The sequence below is a fragment of the Pipistrellus hanaki genome (assembly GCF_964339955.1).
Source record: "Pipistrellus hanaki genome assembly, chromosome: 14".
In the NCBI taxonomy this organism is placed as follows: Eukaryota; Metazoa; Chordata; class Mammalia; order Chiroptera; family Vespertilionidae; genus Pipistrellus; species Pipistrellus hanaki.
In genome coordinates, this window is record NC_140516.1 from 26137233 (window position 1) to 26162207 (window position 24975).

Below are 24975 nucleotides of genomic sequence, written 5' to 3' on the forward strand. Positions count from 1 at the left end.
TCCTTAGAGGTTGTCACACAAAATTACAACAAAAAAGTGACAGTGTGCTTCTTGCTGATATTGCCAGTGACTTGATTCCATTTCAGCTATATAAGGTTTCTTATCTCTCGGGGCAATGATATGCTTCAGTTTATATTGCAGATCTCCAAAAGTTGACTTTATTCATGCTTCTAAGGGACTGTCAGGAGTTACCCAACTGAAAAATCACAGAAATACTGTTTATCCCTCCAAGAGCTGTTTTGGTAGTTCTCTGTGTAATGGAAGAATGAACCTAAGGGATAAGGTTCTGTCACAACATTAATGTCATTTTGGAAATGAACAAAGAACTGAAATCATTGCGTTCCAGCCACATCTGTAAGTATGTCCAGTGTCATGATTGATGTGTGCATCACACAAGTGATTCGGTGGCAAAGTTCTAGAAAAAATAGTAAAATAAACACGATGGATACCTTGGTTATTTGTGCTGTGGTCATAGACCAAGAAAACACGAGTTTTTTTTTTATTGATTTATTTGGAACATTATCAATTGATGATTGCATTATCAATTTAGTGACTGCTGATAAAGAGCTTAGAAGAAAGGCCACTGTGGTCTCTTTGGCCTTTTAGTTCACTTGATTTATGTCAGCAGAGATATTAATCAAGCACCAAATATTAAAATTTAAATGCTCCTATTGTTAATAAAATAATGTTAATGATTACATTAAAAGAAATTCTGCTTTAGGTCTTAGCCAAATAGCTTAGTTGGTTTGTGCATTGTCCCAATACCCCAAAGTTGAGGGTTTGATCCCTGGTCAGGACATGTACAAGAATCAACTAATGAATGCATAAATAAGTGGAATAATAAATTGATGTTTCCCTCTCTCCAGTCCTTTCTAAAATCAATAAATAAAAATTTTATTTTTTATTATTTTTTTATTTTTTTAATATATTTTATTGATTTTTTTTGACCCCCTCCCTCCCCAGAGAATAAATAAAAATTTTAAAAATACTACTTTACATATGCTGAACATTTTCAAGTTACTTTTGCATTTTCATCCTCTATATGATCTTCATAGTAACTCCATGACATTGATAAAAATATTACAGATATCTATTATGTTTATTTCTCACTCACATACATAAAAAGCTATTTATCATCCTATTATCCTCCTCATTTTGAGGGGAAAAGAAAACATTTCTAAGGTCAAAATAGAGGGCAAGCTAGAATCATAGTCCAAGTAGTCTCTACCCAAATCCCTTGTCTCGACTTCATATATTGCTACTCAAGTGTGAGACTTGGGAAATTACCTTATGATACCTATTAACCCAAAGAATTTTGTGGTGAAATAAGACTGAAAATACTGATACTATTAAACAGATCTCAGGACCTTTACTTTGCAATGGGCATGGTGAACCACTAGATTAAAAAAAAAGTAAGTTAAAAACCAAAACTTTTCCAAGAAAGTGGAGCACCAGAGGAACTGGTTGCTCAGAAACCCAGTGGTGGTTGCCTTGGTGGCTTCTGTTCAGGATCTGGATCACAGTTTTTAAGAGGAAAGCTATCCCTGTGGACAGACTTATATTGACCAACTTCACAGGGACTAATGGATCCAAACCAGTGATATGTATAAATAAAAATGTCACTGTTCATTTACACAGAAACACAAAAACTGCCATGTGAATCAGATTTAATTCTGCTTTTTTAGCATAGTCTCTTGGTAAGGAAAATACATAGGAAGAAAAATTTTAAAGAAGTTTGAATAGAGAACAAGGAATCAATGAGCTGCTTAAGTATTGACTTTTGCAATCTGATTACTCACAGTTGGATTAGTCAGACTCCATCTACTTTGAACAATGTTAAAATGGGCATAGTCAACAAACTCTTTGTTACTCTCACTATTTTTTCTGTCTCTCCTGATTGCTCAATTTTCCACTGTTGCACTTTTTCTCCATGAAGATCATAAGTCCATTTTCTGCAAGACAGTCAGTGAATTCTCATATGATAGGGATCAGAGTCCTGAACTTTACCAAACTAGTCCATTGATTATTTATGGTTAATTCCGTATTTTGGATACATTTTTGGATAAATCTTATAGTTTAGATTTTAGAGCAAAATCTAATTCCGCCTTTTGAGGGCATCTCAATTCATTATCACTTTAGTTATTCATCTATTAAATTGTGACTCCATTTCTGTTGATGACCATCATCAGTATTCTCAGAATATATTGAGAATTTATAGATTAGAAAAAAATATTCATATCAATATACATCTATAGTATATATTTTAATGTAGACATATTTGTCAGGAAGTTTGCAGTAGGCATATGGGTATACATATCAATTTTTATATTGATTTAATTGGAGTTATTCAGTTAGTATCTGAAAAGTTAGTATTCATTTATTGAAAAAAATGGTCTTTGTTTAATGATAATTACATGCTGAATTAAATTATCTCTTTAATTCCTTTCATCAAGCTCTAATTAGATCAGCTGAAGTATTTGAAATGCAAAGGAATATTATGTAAAAAGAGGCAAACATTTTTATGTAGCATACTCTCCTGCTTTGGAATTCCCTCTGGTGAAGGTTACTTAAACTTAGCTTAGCCAAATAAAGACATTTGCCTTTGGAGAGATGCCATGTAGCTGGGTACTACAGGTAGTTCATTTTTAATATACTGAAATGCCTATTTGTTTAAACACTGGCTAGCTCCACAAATGAATCACACATATTGCTTTAAAAGTAGGGTAACAATCCCAAGAGCACCAAAGACTTATAAGTAAAGTTACAAAGATGATTTTAAGCTTATCCATTCACCTATCAGTGGACACTTATTTGCTTCTCTGATTTAGCTGTTTAGAATAATGCTGGTATGAACATGGTTGCATAAATATCTTTTGATGTGGAGATCATGCATGATGTCCAAGAACATGCTTTTAATTGCTTTTAATTATTTTGGGTATATATCCAGAAGTGAGATTGCTGGATCATATCGTACTTATATATTTTTAATTTTTGAAGCACTGCCGTACTCTGTGTGTGTGTGTGTGTTTTACATAACCTGCAACATTTTACATTCTCACCACCATTACACAATAGTTTTTATTCCTCCAAATCCTTGCCAACACTTACTTTTTTTTCATGGTAGCTATCCTAGTGAGTGTGAAGTGTTATCTCGTTGTGATTTTGATTTACCTAATAATTATGTCAAACCCCTTTCTATGTGTTTATTCATATATCTTCTTTGAAGAAATGTATATTCAGTGTTTTCCAATTTATGAATCAGGTTGTTTTTTTTTTTGTGTGTGTGTGTGTTGTTGTTGTTGTTGAGTTTTAAGAGTTCTCTATATATTATGAATATTAATGCCTTATCATATATATGATTTTCACCATTCAGTATGTTACCTTTTTACTCTGTTGATGCACCATTTTTAATTCTCATGAAGTTTAATTTTTCTTTTTTTGATGCTTTGTGATTTTTCATTGAAAACTAGACATTTGAATTGAATATTGTGATAACTCTACAAGTCAGATTTTCTTCCTTCCCCAGTTTGCAGGATTTGATTTCTTTTTGTTTTGTTTTGTTTTGGATTGTTAAAGGTTGTCTCCATCCTGAGAATCAGCCAGCAGTATAAACATAAGATCTTCTTCACTCCTTAATATCTGAGCCTTTCTCTGGTCATGTACAGTGATACTCTATCTCTTCCATATATGTGATTGCTTTTTAATGTCCTAATTTTAATGTCTGACTCTCAAAGGGGGGAAAATAAAAGAGGAGGGAAGGGCACCAGCCCTTTAAATCCCCTGGAAATCTAGTCAAAGATAGGGATTTGAATCAATGTAGGGTAGTTAGTCCAACACGGCTTCCCACCTCTGTGAATGTAACTCCATGATCAGAAGTAGCAATCAGCTATCAAAACAGATATTCTAATATTTGGAAGGCAAGATCCTTATTGCCCACCTTGATTCCTGCACGCTCCATATAAGCTGCTGTGAGAATATATGCACAGCTGGCAGCTATTGAGTTAGGAGGTAAGACATGGTTAACTACTGATGAGTTAAGAGCTGGAATTAACTGCTTGAACCACTTAAGCTTTCCTCTGGAAGTTGCAAGCCTTCAATGGACTCCAGAGTTCCAAAGTAGTTACTTTAGACAGGTCTTCCAAGGCTGTCCAGGTGGGGAGATGGATTGCTGGTACTTCCTACTCCACTATATAAAATGAAGATAATGACAAATACTTGATCCACAGGGGATTAATATAAGAATGAAATGAAGGAATTCAAATATAACATAGATAGTACATAATGAAAAGATATATATCTATGATATTATTCTTATAGTGTCCAATATGGAAAATAATAGTATTATTCTCAGTTATTCACTTTCCTATTGCTATTGGGCTTGACATACTGCCTTGCTTTGGCCAGTACAATGTGTGGAAGTGGCACATGTTAATTCTGGACAGATGTTTTAAAAGTCAGCATTTGGTCCTATTTCCAGTTTCTTTCTGCTTATTATGACCATTGATGCTTAGAAGCATGAGTCCTAGATAAATATTACATGAAATAGGGTCACTATGAACCTATAATAGATTAGTCACATGTATACAAAGAGGCAAGCCTCTGTTATTGTAAGTCAATGAGATTTGAGGGTTGATATGTTATATGTTGTTTCTTCCCATTATCAACTTCTTTTCATTGCACAGTGACTGCCATAGTGTTTTAATTTTAGTGTATCTCCTACAAAAGAAGAAAGTAATAGGTTCCATCTAAGCCACAATGTGGAGTTAAGAAGACCTTGTGTGGCTAATTTAAGAACATGTTGACCAGTGAGAACATTGTTTATATGAACTATTTCCAAGTAAAATCAACTTAATCATTTGCAATTAGAAAACGTGGGTATATTCCTCTACTTTAAAAGGAGACAAATTAAGTAAATCCAGTTAGTGGATATTCAAACTAGAAGCGGATATCTATCAAATTAAGCACAATGAGATTTTGAAATTAATATTGTTCTAATAATAAACTAAAGAATATTGTAAGCTAAAATACAATTTTAAGGTAACAAAGATAATTTCAATTTATAGACATAAAACTGAGTAAGTTGAAACAACCATAATTCATGGAGAAAAGATGGAAGAGATATTAATAACAAAAGAAAATATTGATAGATAGCTTTTATTGAGCATCTAGAATATGCCTAGTTTTCTTTTTCATTCTAGCATTCAATTCTCCCTTCAAGAACTAAATATGTTTTCAATATTATTTTGTAGATGAGTCAAAGCTTAGAAAAGTTTTGGAAGTTCTCTAAGTTTACATATTGACAAGTACAAGGTTGAGGCTAGCTCACTTCAAAGTCAAGATCTTCTTCATTCATTTGCTATATTTACTCTCTCTAATATAGAATAGCAAGCTAGTCTGAGAATTCATACATTTCTTAGGGGGCCTTGATTAGTTTATCAAAGATTGCCTTAAGAAGAAAAATTTATTATGATTAATCTAAGCCCCGCATTTTTAGAAGATCGTGTATGTGTTACAAAAAGGTGCTGTTTAAGTGTTTTTTAAAAAAGTGATTCTATCTAGTGAAAAAGAAAGAGGAAACACATCAGTAAGTGCTACATTTCATGAGTGATATTATATAACTAGTTATAAATATAAATGTAATATATAGGTAAAACTTGCCCAAAGATTTCACTCTTGCCAAATATAATTTCATATAGATGAAAATTGTCAGATAATCCTTTTTCAATTTTACTGCACTCTATTTAAAAGTATTCTGATACCTAAAATATGTTAACTCTAAGTCACCTTAAAAGTATTCTCCCTGTTTTATTCATTACTATAATTTTAATACTTTTAATAGCACCTGATATATAGTAGTGATTGCATTAATATTTATTGAATGAATGGAAAAATAAACTGTGATGTTCAATTTTGTTTGCAATGCTTCCTCAAGTGTGTGTGTCAGGGTAGTCTTACCCTATCTATAGTTGGTTATATATCTTACTCAGGGAAATGGGCCCATACTAACTCACAAAAAATAGATATAATATGCGTATGTTGTGGTTTTAAGTTGAAAAATAAGCCTATGGACTTAAGGACTAAACAAAACATCTAAAACATGTGAAAGAGTGATAAAACATAGTCTGCAAGGAAAAATAGAGGGAGGTCAAGAGTGGGAAAAGATGTCAGTGAAAATCCAGGAAAACAGAAAGCTAAAGAAAGCATGTTGATAGATGAAGCAGAGCTAAAAGCATGCCCAAAGATTTGTCATGGGATCCTGTCTTGCCAGGAAATGCCATAGAATCATAGATAATCCAAGCTTAGAGCCAGCATTTCCTAGTGTGGGAATAAGAGATGAGGCTTAAAACAAGGTAGCTGAAAGCCTGTCTCAGAACTCTCTGCTAATCAGCCATTTATTCCAATCCCTCTTTCTGCATGCATACTCAAATTTATCTCAAAATAAAATATTCTATAAAGAAAGGAAAATAACTCCCCTGCGGGAGGTAAGGGGTGGTGGCAAAATAGAATACTCTTCATGTTGTGTCAGGGATAACAGACACACCATGTTCAGGGCCAGGGACAGGATCACAGCTTAAGACCTGAGCTAGGGGCCTTCGAACAGCCCAACAGCCTCCCCCTTGCTTGCCATCATTCCTTCTCTGAGCAAGGAGCCTCTGATTACCAATTCCCTGCTCCTTCCCACTCCACTGAGTGGCTAGGTGAGGTGTTTCTAGCTTTCTGGGGCTCTGCCATCAAAATCTAGGCTTTTAGGAACAGGAAGCCTGAAAGTCTTTCAGGTACTATTATACAGTCTCGCTATTGATTTAAAGTAATATTTGGGACACCCTTCCATCTGGCTCCCTGCTCCCATCAATAAAGTTAGCCTCCTTTGTAACAAGCACATCTCAAGTGGAAAGAGGAGCCACTTAGCTTTTTTATTCAGGGGAAAGAAGGGCCTGTGAGAAAAGGAACCACATAGACCACAGTGAAGTAAGCACACATACACTTCTTAGGTTAACCTACCCTTTTGAGCATGAAAGTAATTTAATACTATAACAGAAACTCAACAATGTTAAAAAGAGAGGTAAAGCAAACAAACTGCTCTGTAGGAAGCATAATTGAAGGCACATGAGAAATTACATAAAACAAGAACCTAATTCTTATCCTTAGAGGAATTTGAAAAGGTATTGTATATATAATATATAATTAAGAATAATAAGCTATAAAAAGAACAATATATCAAAAGAGTTATCAAAAATAAAAAATATAACTCTATTTTTTTTAAAATTAAGATTGAAAGCTAGAGACTCATACGTTTCTCAGAACACAGATCAAATAAATAAAAACTTGAAAGTAAAAATGTTTTCCAGTAACTTAAAATTATATTAGTAACATTTCCATAAAGAAAGAACAGGGGTGGAGGGGAGAGGTAATAAAAGCCAGAGAAATAACCAAATATATTTACAAAACTTAAAGAAACTTATACATTTTTAGGTCCAGCCAAAATAAAAATCATGTCTATACCCACTCTAAGATATTCAAATATTAAACAGTTTTTTAAAACCTAGAAATCCAGAAATACATTTACATTAAATAAGATTAGAACGGCTCACAAAGGATATTTGGAATTCATTTTCCCTCTTTATTCTTGAAAATATTACCCAGGTTCCCCCCAGCCCCACATTTGACCTTTTCTAGTTGGCACATGCCCCCAACCCCAGGCCTTCACCACCCTAAAAATATTGACCTATGACCTGGAATGCATTTAGAGTAATATATTCAATATTTAAGTAAAGGAAACTTAATCTTAAACCTGAATTTATGTATGCAAATAACTAATCGGATATAAAGATAAAGTTAAGGGCATGCAAAGAATCAGGAGATTAATATATATATATATATATATATATATATATATATATATATTTATTTATTTTATATATATATGTTCTGAGAATGTAACTTGAGAATATGCTCCAGAAAAGCTAATGATTTGACTTTTGGTTGTAGGCACACAATGCAATAAACAGATCATGTATCATAGAAATGGACACTTGGAATTTGTATAATGTTATTAACCAATGTCACCCCAATAAATTTAATAAAAAAAGAAAAATACATAAAGAAGAGAGACTTGGATTTCAGATATAAGAGCCTTAATGCAGAAGTGGAAAAAGTGAGCTTAAAGGATAATTGTATGGTTGACAGGATAGCAAATAGTTCTTTTTCAATCAAAAGATAAGAGAAAAATTGAGAGATTTTGGCAAATGATGAAGAGAAGGGTAATTTTGAGAATATGAAAAAGAACCATTGTTTTTGGTCAATAAAAAGAAAGGACCTTAGAAAGTCATGAAAACATTTGCAGTAATTAATGAAGTCATTGAAAATCAAAACAAATGTTAAAAGAAAACTTTAATGGTTGAATGCCAATTTAAAAGAAGGGGTTTATTGGACCATAAATGCCAGGTCCTGGGCATGCAATCTCAATCACCAGCAGCCCTGGAGAGAAAAGGCAACATGTCCACCATCCTGGAGTTGAAGGGATATTTTATACATCCAGTAGGGGAAAGAAATAATTTATATTGAGCCTAGCCGGTGTATCTCAGTTGATTGAATGTTGTCCCATGCACCAAAAGGTCACCAGTTTGGATCCAGGTCAGAGCACAGGCTCAGGTTTCTGGCTTGATTCCCAGTATGGGACATGTAAGAAGCAGCCCATAGATATGTTTCTCTCTCTTCCCTTCTTCTCTCTCTAAAATAAGTAAAAATTGTCAGATACAGCAAGAACTCTGCACAAGCACTGCTGCTCTGATTTGTTCTGAGTCCATTTAGTCTTCTAAATTCTTCCTGACTATGCCAGGGCAGGTTTCTTCTCGAACCCTACCTACTGTATTAACTGTTGGGAACTTAGTCCAAGTTCCTCCTTTATCCTCTGCTCAGTTGTTACAGGTGTCGGGTCCAAGCTCCTCTGCCTGGGACTGGGCTTTCTTGGGACACGGGGTGGGAGATGGAGAAGCCATGAGAAGTTGTAAGTGTATAAGAATGAGTCTTTATTGTAGAAGCCAGTGGCCATAAGTCATCAGACAAAACAGTCCTTTACAACCGCACATTGGCCGGGAAACATGGTAGCTATAGCTGAGTTCTATGAACTCTTAGCCTTACATCATAGCGGTACCAGCTCTCAGCTCCGTCTAGTCTTTTCCCTCTCCCCAACACACTCCTCTGCCCAGCACACTTCGTCACACCAGCGCATTAGCTGGCCAGTAATTTATATATTATTCTAGAGACAAAGAAGGCTTAGTGCCAATAGTTATATCAATTATATTTTGACTACAGAAGGGCATGCACGTGCAGTATACCATAAGATTTGTGTCCCACACCTGCTTATGTTATTTTAGCCTAAGTCAGTGGTCAGCAAACTCATTAGTCAACAGAGCTAAATATCAACAGTACGATTGAAATTTCTTTTGCAAGCCAAATTTTTTAAACTTAAACTTCTTCTAATGCCACTTCAAAATAGACTCGCCTAAGCTGTGGTATTTTGTGGAAGAGCCACACTCAAGGGGCCAAAGAGCCGCATGTGGCTCATGAGCCGCAGTTTGCAGACCACGGGCCTAGGTGTATAGTGGCCTTGGACATTCAATGTAACAAGGCCTCTGTGCTTTAGTTGGCCTTAACTATCAGATATCTCTGGGGTGGTCCCCACACATATATATTTTTTTAAAAAGTATTTATATTGGGTTGGGATAAGGTGAAGTAAAGGATGGGGCAGTTCTATGATAAAGCACAGTCTATAACAAAGAAATATTTGGAAGGTGAAGAGATTGGCATATATGCATACCCCAGGGATATGGACAATAGTGTGGTGAAGGCCAAGGGAGGGGGAGGCAGGGGTGTGTGGAATCGGACTAAAATGAGGGGAGGAAAGAGGGACATCTGCAAGAGTGTCAACATTAAAAACATTTTAATAAAAATAAAGTTAAAAAAAGGACATATTTACTGTTTTTGATTGGTTACAGGCAATAGTCCTGCAAGTTCGTGCAAATGCCAAATGCATGACCCATCCAGTGTAGTATATGCCTGTATGTTGATTCAAAGCTTCAACATACATTAGGAATGTGAGCAGTCTATTGTCAGATGGCCTCAGCTACTTAATTAACAAGCCAACAACTGCTCTCTTTCAATGGCTGGCCTGCTTTAATTTAATTTAGAACATCTCCAGATTTTTTTCTGTCACAAATATGGCATGAATTTGAGCAACTAGTGGAATATATTTTTTTAAAAAATATATATATTTGCTTTTAAGCCAAGAAACCTTTTCTTTCAATTGTCATTGAGTGTGTGACATTAGACTCTGAGCGCAGGAAATATAATCTTAGTACCATTCAATTCCATGAGTATGGATATTTATATAGTCATGTTAACGTACTTCTTGTTAGTTTTCGACTTTTAGAATCAAAAACAACAAAAACCCATACGTAGTTGTGTTTACAAGAGAAATTATGAGTAACATTCTTGATGACAATAAAAAGGGAATGTACAATTGACAAATGAGAAGGTCAAAGTAGGAAGCAGCGATGACAGGAGAGAAGAGAGATAATGTTATCTTTCTTAAAAATAATAGAGGCATAGTGTTTAAATTTTTTAGCAAAAGTAATCAAATTTTAAGTTTCTTATTGCACTTGACTAATGTTACCAATAGTAGAACTAAAAATATCAATACAGCTCAAAAATTGAGGTGAGGAAGAAAGAATTAAAGTGAAGTATAATAAAATAAATCCCTATATTTCATCACAGAAATCAATTAAGATTATTGAAAGAAAGAAAAAAAAAAAGGAATAAGCATGATACTTAGCACTTGAAGGTAACCAGGAGAAAATATGAATTGTTGCAAGCACTTACCTCTAAGATGAGGCTGTATGTATAGAAGAATGGGCTGACAAGTGGCATTTCTCCTTTTAAAACCAGTACTGCCTGATTATTTGAACTGCAATGGGAATGCAGTTCTTCATCTAAAACTTATTATTTTTATCGTGACCTTTCGATAGGGAATAGCTTGAGCACATTGAGTTTGGATTTTCCTCTTGGAAAACAGACATGGGACATAAAGATTTTGTTTTAATGTAGAAGTGCCAGCAGGAAATATGCTACTCTTTATAAAAATAACTCTGACATGTTCATGAAAACCTTACCTGAACTGAATTATTACTCTCTGGCTGATATCTGACAAAATGATTCTACTCCATATCTTTGGACAAGGCCAATAATAAAACCAGTAAACCAAGAGGACAAAAATAGCTTCTATGTCAGTGGTTTCTAATAGGCATAGCATTGGACTGAGATGGTGATAACACTCAGGTTAACACTGTAGAGTGTTTAAAATCGAGCCCATACATTTCTAGCTTTAGGGCATGTCGGTTAATGGCTATCTTAAACATGGCCCTTAAATTGGAAGGAATCTGTGTCTTTAGATAGATAATTATCTAACTATAAAGAGAAATTTACTCAATGTTGTTGAAAAGTTATCTGAAGTTTTTTATTTATTTATTTATTTTATCACTCTGAAGTTTTATATTTTTATTAGAATTTATGGGAGATAAAAAAAAAAAAAAAAACTATGGAAATGAAGTTCCACTTAAAATTGTCTTTGAGTTGACGGAATACATTTATTATAGATTTTGCCCTTTTATAAGAATGAAAGGTTAATGAAAACAATTGCAGGGTTTTTAGGTGCAGATTAGCCTATCAAATAAAAGAGTAATATGCAAATTGACCATCACACCAAGACACAAGATAGCCGCTCCCATGTGGTCAAAGATTGCTGCCCCCATGTGGACACAAGATGGACGCCACAAGATGGCCTGCAGGGGAGGGCAGTTGTAGCAAGTTAGGGATGATCAGGCCAGCAGAGAAGGACAGTTGGGGGGACCAGGCTGGTAAAGGAAGGCAGTTGGGGGGGACCAGGCCTATAGGGGAGGACAGTTGAGGGGGGACCAGGCCTGCAGGGTAGGGTAGTTGGGGGGACCAAGCTGGCAAAAGAGGGCAGTTGTGGGTGGTCAGGCCAGCAGGGAGGACAGTTAGGAGTGACTGGGCCATCAGAGGAGGGCTGTTGGGAGAGACCAGGCCAGCAGGGAGGGCAGTTAGAGGTGACTGACCAGCAGAGGAGGGCAGTTGGGGGAGATCAGGCCAGCAAGGGAGGGCAGTTTGGACCCAGAATTCCCTGGGATCAGGCCTAAACAGGTGGTTGGACATCCCTCAAGGGGTACCAAATTGGAGAGGGTGCAGGCTGGGCTGAGGGACACCCCCCTCCCTGGCACAAATTTCATATACCGGGCCTCTAGTATAACACAGAAATGTCTTGATATGTTTTTCCCTCAAAATATTATAGTTTTCAAACATCAACTTCATGCGCTTTTATGATTGGGACTATCTTATGCCATACCTTTGCTTTCAAGACTTTGACATATTCATAATACTTCCTATTTTGCATTGTAGGTTGTGTTATTTAATATGGAGGACTATTCATTTGGGGCTAAAGAAAAAAATTTTCATGTTAACTGGGATAGTTTAGCAGAAGAGGTTAAAGTGTTGGTTTTTATTTCTCTCTTTTATTGAAGGTAAAATAATAAAACACATATGGGAAGCTCAAGTTTACTATTAGCAAAGATACAATGATAATTTTTCAAAGCATCTACTGATAAATGATAGAAAGATCCATGCATTTTACTATTTGTTACTGATGACTAGAGGAATTCTTGAATAAATCTGTCAAGATATTATCAGTGTATTTTACTTATATAAGTTTTCTCAACAAAGTTGCTCTATATTTTTTAGGTAAAGTTGGTGTGGAATGGAATGAAAAACAAAAATAATTATTTAGGAGCTTCTGTAAAAGAAAACATTTTCCTCTATACGTGCACTAATAATTGAGGGAAGATTTATTTATTTTTTTGTATACGTGTGTATAAAAGTATCAGTTAATTGCAGATTATTACAATTCTTCATTCTAGTTCTGGAAAAGACATCTTTCTAATTACAGCTCGCATTAGATATTTACATACTGTTCTTAAAATCATTATTTATATTGCTTCTTATTTCACTAAAGAAATGTGCTACAGTAGTTCTATCAAATTTCTCTCAATCTGTAATGAATAAAAAAGTAAAATTTACATTTTATCTTTGAAAATTCTTTTCCCAAGCTTGTGGCAAAATCCCTGAAATGAAATGAGGAAGGAAACGTTAAAGGTAGATTATTTTCGAGAGTGTGGAACACAGCTGCCCTAGGGAATTAACATTATTTTGTGGAAAATGTATTTTATTGCTCTTTTCCCTCTTTTAATTAAACATGCTCTAACTTTATATGCCCGAATGGCTCATTGGTTGAGCATTCACCTAGAAACCAAGAGGTTACAGTTCAAATCCTGTTCAGGGCACATTCCTGGGCTATAGGCTTGATCCCCAGTGGGAGGCGTGCAGGAGACAGCCAATCAATGATTCTATCTCTCTCCCTCTCCTTTCCTCACTGATATCAATAAAAATATATTTTAAAAATGTAAAAATGTAAATATGCTCTAACTTTTTACTTTTACACCTAAAAGCATTCCTGTGGAGCAGGGGAACCAGTTCACATTCCTCAAAGTTATCAAACAGAATTCAATTGCCCCAACTCCTTTTTCAATTATTAATATTTAATATTTTCATGTAAGAAAAATCAATGATCTTGGTGAGATATGTAATTGGTAGATACTGAAGTCCGTGAATAAAAGTATCTCAGCATATAAAAGTCATGAATTATTGAGTAAAGTGAAAAAATTATCTAGGTCAATATTGAAAATATTTACCCACAGAGTTCTTTAATTTATATTTAACTAAAGTTTGCCTTCTTAATACTTCAGAAGCATAATTATTGACTGAATTGACTATAATATTTGAGTAGACCTTGAGATACAATGTTTAAAATACAGAGAATCAAATTATAAAGTCAACTTAGTATTAAGATGTAGTGAAGGCTAATAGGAGAATTGCAGTTACTTCTTTATTTATCAACTATTGTTTCCTGGAAAAGTTCAAGCTTATAAAGGGCATTTGTAGTTAAGTGAAAACAACTTTGAGGCCATTATGATGCTAACATTTATTTGACAATAATCATGTGCCAAATTCTTAGCCAAGGATTCTACACTACATATGTCATCTCACTTAAATCCTCCCTCAATTTTTTTCATCAGGGGGTTGTATTAGTAGTTGTTTTATAGGTGACAATATTAACTTTTGTAGAATTAAGCAAGCTAAAGGCCACACATTAAGTATCAGAACTAGAAACTGAGTCCATGTTTGTCCAATTTAAAGTATACATTCTCAAAGAGTATACTGTACCTTCCCTCCCACTCCCTTCCCTCACCCTGAAGATGTGTCTGTTTCTAATACCTTTTTTTTAATGAGTTATATTTGTCATTTTGGAGAAGCACTTTACTATGGTTTTCAAACAATGATTTTATATATTCACTTGGGTTCTAAACTTTGAGAAGTTGTCAAGCAATTATATAGTTGTTTTATTGAGGATGATTCTGAAATGCACGGATTTCAGTTATTAGCTTCGGCTATAGGGATGAACTTAACTCAGCGTCTGTCTTACTGAGAGCAAGCTCAGCTGCTTCAATTTCACTGTAGTGCTTCTCAGCAATTATTAAAGTGCTCTGCATAGGCAAAACTTCTTCAGTCAATGCCATTGTTTAATTAGTGTACATGAGGAGCCTCTGGGGACTTCAGTAGCCTGTGTGGTGTGTTTTGTTCTATATTTCTTCTAGCATTATTAGATTGACATAGCCATTAGAAAGAAAAATCTTTTCTACTTTTCTCAATATTTTTAAGGATAAGAAAATTAAGGGTAAGGTCGAATAGATTTAAGGAATTAAGTTGCTTTGGAGATGTGTGTGCCTATACTGAGGTAGATGGATGTTTGACACACACTTTCAGAGTCTGGCACCATTGGAAGGGGGTGATGGGTAACAATAATGGCCAGTGGAAAGGACTGTAAAACTGAGAAGTATTATTTGGGTGTTGACCATCAATTGGGCAAGTGAACTCTGCTCTTTGGATTCTATCCCATTTCTGTTTGCTTCCAAACAGTAGTTATCACTGCTAAGTAATAATATCGTACTACCCCTATCCCCCCCATCAGTGGATAAAAGTTTATGTAAAGTTAGGGCAAGAAATTGTATCACAGGAAGCTAAAAGCAGATAGCATGAGATAAAGTTACAGACAGTAAAGGTGAGAAAGCCTGAATGAGATTGGGAAATTGTTCATGGAAAGAAAAATGGATTAGATCTACAGAAAGAAGTAGAGACAGAGAGATATGGAGAAGAAGTCTACAATAGCACCCCATTCCCTGAGGAATTTCACCTGAGGCCAAACAATGTGAATTTTTTTCTTTGGGGGTTGTGGTATTTATGAGGCCTATCATGTTGGAGTTAGGTGGTAACAGTCCAGGATATTTGCAGCGAATGGATCTTTGATTAGAACAATCACAGTGTTATAATATTTCGTTGTTTTTGTTTCTCTGCTACCGCTCTATAATGCTCTACTTTGACTATGTTAATTCACAATTTGAGTAGTCACTGTTTTCCCCTCCTCTAAGTGTTTTGGTGCTCCCTACCTGTTCTAAACAACCCTCGTGCCAACTTTTCTTTATTTGGATTCACAGATATTACTGTAGAGTAGTGGAAAAATGGTCTTGAGTCTGTCACGCTCTGTGATCTAGAATGGAGCACTGCATCAACAACTCGTCTTTCTCCAAGTGTTCACAAAGAGCATCATTCAGCTGAGTGACTGAAAATCTGAACAGTGTAGTTCTCTTAATGGTTCTCCTTCATATCTCATACATCATTGTTGTAAAAGGAATATGAAGAGTGAAACAGGTGTAGGCAACATTCTGTGGCAATAGACATAGAACTGACTTTTTTACTAACTTTCTGTTAGGATAATGAATCATGTAAGTCATTATGTCAGTGATAACATATATATGTGTAATTAGATTTAGTTGAAACACAGTGTATATGTTGATTGATAGATATATAATATAGAGTTTATAAAGTACTCATCACAACTACTCAAAAATTATTTAACTTAAGAAGGCTCATACGTCTTGGTTATAAAGAATTAAGTGCCCTCCTACTTTTTTGAACAGGAATTTTCATTTCTTAAAAGCCACCCAGACTCTTACTATAGAACCACAAACCCGAGAAGATTAAAGAAAAATGGAATTCAGTCCTTAGGCTCTCAAAGAATGAGTGGGATGCCAGGACTCCTGGGTAACCATGTCATTAACTCTGCTCACATTTCTTTCAGAAAATGGATATGAGTTAATATTCGCCATGTGGCTCCCTATTTAAGCAAGTCAGAAGTCATTGTTAGGCCTCATTGTCTACATCAAAGTACAGTTAACTTTTGTAGGTCATGGATTTTGTAGGCAGGCAGTACAGAGTAGGCAAGGATTAAAAGCATCCCCTCCTGAGACTTGAACCTCGCAGCAATGGACTGAATTTCTCTCTTCCCTCAAAATCTATATGTCAAAGCCTTAACCCCACATGTGATGGTATTTGGAGATGGCACCTTGGGGAGGTAATTCCGCAGATGAGTTCATGAACCCTTACAGATGGAATTACTACTTTTTAAAGAAAAGATACAAGATATCTTGCTCTTTCTCTCTATCTGTGCTATGAGAGGACACAGCATAAAGCAGGCAGCCTGTGTGGCAGGAGGGAAGCCCTTAGGAGGAATAGAATTGGCAGGCACCTTGATCTTCTGCTTGCCAGACACCTGAACTGTGAGAAGTAAACTGGTGTTGTTTAAGCCACTAGTCTATCTTATTCTGTTATGGTAACCTGGCCAAATTCACCACGTGGATTTTTTTTGTTTGTTTGTTTTTTTGTTTTTGTTTTTGTTTTTTTTACCTGTGATATTCCTGTTAATTCCCTATGAATGATATAAACTCTGAACCTTCAGAGTGTCTTAGAATTGGCCTCAGGTATTTTAGCCATGATTCTTTTAGATTTAATCTGAAATATAAATTTCTTTCTTTGAGTTTGTAACATCCATGAGACTTTTTCATATTAATATAAATTGTATCTCTAATGGTCTTGGACTAATATCCTATTATTACCCTGAATGTTACAACATCTTGAGCTGGGTTGACACCTTTCAGGACCTAGTTCAAGCCCTGTGCTTTTACTGAATTATTCCAAAATGATTTTCTTCCATACTGGTATAGCATGGGTCACGTGTACTAAATGTGTCATCTCTCTCAGTCATCACTGTCAGGATTTCAGCCTGGGGTCCTTTTTGTGCCACCTCAGTTAGGGTCAATGTGTTTTCAGGGCATCTTCTTTCTTGTGGTGTCCACTCCCAAAAGATGGCTCAGGTATAGCGCCTCTTTGGTTGGGATTATTTGTTTCTCTTGCTCACGCTCTTCTTTCTATACAGTTTCTTCCCTTCCTATTTACCTCCACTTACCATTGTTGAACACACATGTTCAAATCTTTCTGTCTTCCATTTAGACCAGATTATTTTAAACTTACTTATCAAGACCTCGTGGCTTTTGTTTTCTGGTTTATTCTCAGGTTATTCACAAATAATCACAACTCCTAGGAATGGTTGGATGGAAATCTCTGGGAATGCTGGTTGAAGATTTGATGATCCCCAAATACTAATTAATATTGGAAATATGAGTTCATCCCACTGGTATTTTTTTAAAATATATTTTATTGATTTTTTTACAGAGAGAAAGTAAAGGGATAGAGAGTTAGAAACATTGATGAGAGAGTGACATCGATCAGCTGCTTCCTGCACACCCTCCTGGGGATGTGCCTGCAACCAAGGTACATGCCCTTGACCGGAATCGAACCTGGGACCTCTTCAATCCAAAGGCCAACGCTCTATCCACTGAGCCAAACCGGTTTCGGCCCCACTGGTATTTTTTATTTATTTAATTTTTATAGAATTTGTCTCCACCATAGATTTGACACTTAATAGTATGCTGTGCTTTGTTGGCTGGCATTTTATTTTTCTGATTGTCAGAATATTGACAGAGGCCACTGTGGCCCACACTGATATTGATTCTCTCATAATCTTAGCACACACCTTGTACGTATAGCAGTAATTCAATAAATTATTTTTGAGTTGAGTTTTTCAAGGTGGGAGAATTTGGCAGTATTAAGTAATAAACAAAGATCTAACATTTTATACTGCTACAATTTAAGAGACTAATGAAATTGAGCTAACACCCTGAATATTTCAACAAATTTACTTCAATTCGTTTTTAACATCAGTTAGAAGCTTAAAGGGCATGCTATTTCTCTCCACATATTTTGTTTCTGCCAAACTGAAGCCAAACGATGTGAGCTGGATGCTGAAGGGCTACAGTTGACTAGTCACAAAATCTGGCCTAGAGCTTGACATTTTTTTCTGCAGCCTTCTCTAACTGAACATCACATTTTAACAAGAAATTGTATCTTCTTGGATAAAATTTAATCTAAAATTGTAAAGCATCCCTATGGAGTAGATTTTCTTCATCTTGTTTCAGGAAAGTGATAAGATACGTGTGAATATATAATTAGAGTAAATATAGAAGCACATTCAGCGGTTACCTTTTCCTGCAATCTCGCTCCTCAATAGGAAGGAATGCGTCATAAGGGAATTCTACTTTGTAATGAACATATATTTCCACAATTCTTGTAGGAATTTTTTTTTTTCTTTCACAAGCCATCATTGGCAAAAGTTAACTTTGGATTTCAGAGATTATAATTTGATCACTACTATTACATTATTAATAAACACCCAGGACCTGATTTTTTACCTCTGCTAATGAACAAATATGTCAGTTTTGCACTATTGAACATATGTTTTACAAAGCACATCTCCAGCTTGAGACTCTGATTTAAATAATCGCTTTACATTTTCCTGAATCCAAAGATTAATCTCACAGAATAATTTCACTGATATGAAGCTCAAAAATACTGGCTCAGCATCTTGAATCCATTAAAAGTAATAGGCATGTATTGCAGAACTTAAGAGCAATATTGGGAAGATGTTATAGTCTTGAGGTCTCCCTTCTTTCATAAAAGTAGCACCTGGTATTTATATTTCCAAAATGGTATGCTTCTTGGAGGGAAATGGTGTGCCTGTGCATAAGGTGCATAAAGGAAATGAATGCAACACGATATAGTAATCAGTCATTAGTGAACATTGTAGTTATTAATAATTATGTATAACAGGATATTGTAAAAATTAAGTTACAAAATTTTTATTAAAATGTTTCTTACATGCCGTTATATTGGCTGGGCTGCAAAAATGTGTCTCACAGGCCATGAGTTTGACATGCTTGATCTACCAAGTCTTGAGTGGATCATAGCTTCAGCTGGTGCAATACCATAAAGAATAGCAAATACTAGTAGACTCAATCAGTTCTACTCAAAGTGCAGTCCGGAGACTAACAGTCTATGAACCGTCTGCTACTAGACCACAATAAGATAAGATGTATCTCAAGAATGTAAATCAACTACATTATTCACCACAATTATTTTAGTGGATAATCTATTCTCAGTGAAAGAAATACTGCATTGATTTGCATTATTCATAAATCTTGCGGATTACTACTCTGAGGATTATTGATAGAAATTACACTTTTATTTCTGTGATCCAAAGCAGTTTCAGCAGTACACAGAAGGTTATCATTTTCATTTCTTCTTGTTTTCTTTCTGGGTTTTAAGCAAGGTGTATCAGTCAGGGTCCCTGCTAAAAACTCATGACTTAAAGTGTGCAGGTTTAAGTGAACCAACAAGAGACAGTGAAACTCCCAGAACTATCAACAGTGGAGACCAGTTCTTAATAGCAGCTTCTTGGCTAAAAAGTCAAGGGAAGCGAGGTCTTCCTTTTCTGTTGAGTACTAGGGCTGTAGAAGGACTACCCCATGGACTGGAGCTGTGGCTGTAGACAAAGGAAATAAGCCACAAACAACAGCAGCAAACCAACCTGCAAGGGGCAGAGAAATAAGTCTTTAATGTTCTCTACCACAATGCAGGGCAATTTGGGGGGAGGGGGGTTATAGGTGATTAACTGTATCTCAATTTTAATAAAGTATCTGCCAAAAACAGAGGGCTTACTGAATTTCTAAATCTCTACTTTCTAAAAATGTGCATAGCAGATGAAGATGGAGTTTGAAACAAATACTTTTTTAACATCTTGGTAAGTAAACACTACTAATTATCCCCCAACATTTATTCTTCTCTTTCCCCCCCCCCACTTTATAAATAGAAATACCATATTTTAACTGGGCGAATAGTAACCCATATATATATATACTCTCTAATATTTCTGGATGCCCTTGTTAATAGGCATTTTCATGTAGTGAAATTCTGTCCAGTTGAAGATGAACTAAAGCAATATGTATAACTTTAAATTGATGTCCTTAAAAACAAAAAATAAAAAGCTTGCCTTTCAGTTTTTCTTTCTTCCTTTTCATGGCCCAGAGTGTGAACAATTCCTCTGAAGTGACTGAGAAGGTCAAGAAAGATAAATGATTGCATGGGGATCAGAGAGGAGAGTCAGAGCCCACACAAGCAAGGATGGCATTCACACAGGGACAGAGCCTGGAGTGTTAACACTCAAGTAGGGAAGAACAGGCATCAGGTAGGAGAACTGTCTGGCTCAGGGTGTCAAATCTCAAACAGTGAGGAGGGCACTAGTGCAGAGGTGAGGACAGCCTATCACACAGGTTAAAGTATGCACCCATCAGGAGGTGAGAACAATGGTAGGAGCCCAGCCCTTTTGTGGTAAAGAGGCCATCTCCATGGAGGAGGATGTGACAGCAATCATGGGAGATCAATTACATGCAGGAGATTTGATGAAATAAGTTAATATATTAAGAAAAGGCCAGCTTTCTCAATATACAGCCCCCAAAATGTATACACACACTTTGAATAATTATAAAAGCTGTGTTCATTAAAATATATTTTATTTTCAAAAGTGGGTTATCAGCTATACAAGTGTGTACACATTTTTTTGGACACCCTGTATATACATAGAGAGGAAGAAAACTATAAAGAACCTTATTGTTTTTATATTGGAATTGGAAGACTCAGGATGAACTTATGATTTTCAATAGATAGATATTAGATAGATAGATAGATAGATAGATAGATAGATAGATAGATATTGAAAGAGAAATGTTTATATAGATATTATCCCCCAGAAATCCTAGGAGCAGTGACAGCTCAATATAATAGCACAAAAAAATAAAATAAATAAACACACATACCTTAGTACTGACTACTATTCTCCACTCAAAGGAATGAGTGATTTAGGGCTATTTAGAGAAAGGACTGTTTCCAGAATTGAGGCAGGTAAAATAAAAATAACCTTAGAATATCTTTTTGAGTCAGAAAATCAGTAAGCCCTTAAAGAATGATATTGACGTGAACACAGGATCTAACTTGGGAGGACTTTCATTGGCATTAGCATGGATACAAAAGTACATAAGTGATCTTGAATAAAGTGTGATACCATGAGTCCAAGTTATCATAAACAAATGCATAAGCAAATAAATAAATGGGAAGTTTGATGAGTTATAAGATATTTTCACAATTCTAAGCACTTTCTGACAAAATACTTATTTACAGTGGAGCCAAAAAAATGAAAATATTATCTTAAGTTATCACAGTGACTATCATCAGTTATGAGACAAATTAAAATTGGGTGTTGATAGGATACAACTAAAAAATGAGCATCTTTTCTATGGCCTTCTTACCAAAGATGTGTAACCCAAGTACAGTCACCAGAAAACATCAGATAACACTGAATAGATGCCAGCCACTGAATCTGAAATGGTTCTGTGGGGGGAAGTAAAAGTTCTTTGCATTCTACTTCCAATATTGCTGGGAGTTTTATAGTTTCAAAATAAAATAACACTGCTTTCACAGCAAAAACACAGCACTGGGTAAGTGAAGATGTGGAATTTACATAGGTTAGAAACAATGTGGATTTAAGTAAAAGATGAACAGAGGAAGAAGGAAAGGGAGAAAGTTAGGAGAAATGTTAAGAGTAGTACTGATTCAGAAACAATTGTTGGTTTGAGTACAAAAAGGAAGAACAGGGTAATTTTTAATCTTTGACTACCATATCTATAGAGAATATTGAGAGTAATGGAAATGCTGGGAATGTGATTTTCCATTCATTAAAAATGTATTATCTCTTTTGCAGAATTTTCAAGGGTCTGAGCAAATATCAGGAATGCTTTTCATAATATATTTTTGTGTACTAACCACAAAAAGAAAATGAATCTGACTGGATATTCTCTAAGGTTCTCTCCAATTCTATTCTTTTTTTTTTTTTTCTGAAGGAAATCAAAGTTTTGCCACAGTGGGATCCTGAATATTTTGACTTGTATCTACTAGTCAAACATTATATTTTATCTGGAAGTTTTTAGGTAGTGCAATAGAAAGTAATCTTGATAATTGTGCTTTGACAACTGAATAAAAGTGTGTCCTGAACAAGATTTTAATATTTACTTCATTTATTCATTTTTTGTTTTGTATATTTGCTTTGTCTGTTGCTAATAAGATTTTTCTTGTCAAAAGAATGTTAATAATGTCTACATGTATGCTTGATTAGTTAGTTTCATTATGGAGTTATATTTAGGCATAAGTTTATAAAAATATTCAACACATAAAATGTTTAAGAAAACATCTATTAAAATTTTGACTATAGGAATGATGGATAGATATGCATATACTAAATCTATATATAGCTAAACCTATACCTAGATACCTATGTAATTATACACAACGTATAATAATTATATTCTTGTAGGGTGGCAAAAGAAAAAGAGCTAAATCTTACATGCAACTGTACTCCAAGTATTTTGCAGAGTCCATTACTGTACATGCAGCTAATTTTCACACTCCTCAGGTCAGAAATTGATGAACTCCACTTAAGGAAAAATAGTGGTAGAAAGATAAATGAACTCCCAGCTATCCAAGTCTTTACTAGTCTGAGGAAGTCTTGCATTGCTAGATAATGTTAGGACCTCCTGGCATTAGATTGATAGGAACAGCATAAGGTCGGCTCCAAAGATACTGATTAAAGCCAGCAAAATGGATAAGATTGCCAAATGCATTTAAAGAGCAAGATTCTCTGTAGAAATAATGTGAAGCTCCCCAAAGAGTTAGACATTTTCCTTTCATTTTAAAGTTAGAATCCAAAGCAGAAAAAAAGATCATAATAACTAAAAAGTAGAAAATGTGGTGGATAATGTACTAGAAAAAAATTTGATCATAAATTAATCAGCACCTCTGCAGGAAAAATTCATGAAACACTTAATTATTTTTGAGCTTTTAAAGCAAATTGCAAATTAGGAGAATGTAAAAAGGAGAGGTTGGTAGGTGAGGGGACTGGTGGAGTTGAAAGAAATGTTTTCCAGTTAGTGTGCCTCCTCACACAGAGAAGCCTAGAATGCTGGAACTGAGTCAATTCTGGAATCAGAGAAGAAGGGTCCAAGAAGGCCCTTCAACACCTCTCCTGGTATCTTTTCCCTGATGCCCTTGCTTTCCAAAAATAAGGTTTATAGTTACTTCCCCAACGCAGGACAAGCTTATGATCCTTCTTCACTGAAACAGCTTTTGATGGGAAGTTTGGAGATGGTAAGCTGAATTGGTGAATTCATTATGGTTCTTGAATCTATCTACACTGTGTATCCAGGGTCCTCTGCGACAATGATAACTGCCTTAAGAAGTCTAGCACATAACCTGACCATTTCCCCATTCCAAAGTATGAGTGGATGATAGCTTACTGGGGTAAATGCCTTTTTCCTAGCTCCCTAATATTTTGGATTCCAATTGTTACTAAATAGTAGTACACCAGTTGGCAAGAATAGATGAAAAAAAGTGGCTAGAATAGATGAAAAAGAGTTATCCTGCAATGTGTCATAGTTTATAATAATTAGAATATATTGAATTGACAATACACTATATGCACCAAGATAGGATCCTGGGGGGATTATAGTGACCATATTTTAAAGAATTGCTATTTGTTTATTTGTTTGTTTTAATAGGCATAAGGAAGTCCGTATTAGAGCAATTATTTATTTGAAGATATGAATCCTAAAAAGGAATACCGTGTTTCCCCGAAAATAAGACATCCTCCGAAAATAAAACCTACTTACAGGTTTCCTTCTGAGTGAAATATAAGGCATCCCCCGAAAATAAGCCTCCCCCCCACCCCACCCCAGACTAAACATGAGAGATTTGATCCACTGATTCTGAAAGAAATGGAGTCACAAGAAATTCACCAGGAAATTTAGGAATTGGATTGTTATGACGATGTTCCAGAAGATGATGACATGATTGTCATTGAATAAATGAGTAAATTCTTGATACTGTAGGATTCACAGTTTGTCTGGTTTGTGTTGACAACTACCGTACTACCGTACCGTATACAGGTAATAAATTTCCTTTATTTTCATTTAACAATAAATGTGTACCATATTCTTCTTCATGGAAAAATAAGACATCTCCTGAAAATAAGACCTAGTGCATCTTTAGGAGCAAAACTTAATATAAGACACTGTCTTATTTTCGGGGAAACAGGATAGCTACATGGACAAAGAACTAAGTATAAATTGGATGAAATAAACAAAAAGCAAAGTGTATGCTGACTCTGATGAAAAAAAAATGTCTGAATGATGAGAACTGTTAAGGAAGTTAGGCTTTACCACGTGGGGCAGAAATAGGTTACGGTTGTTCCTATGGAAAATGTGTATACTCACAACTGCAAACCTATATTTTTAATGAATTGATTAAAATCCTACCACTTGAAGTTATGAAAGAAAGGGGAACTTTTAAGGGATGCTGCATAAGGAATGGCCTTAGGCTCTTCAGTGCTGAGAAAGTTAATCTTATGTAACATATTTTTCCCCCCAAATACTAGGAATATAAAAGTCTCCATAA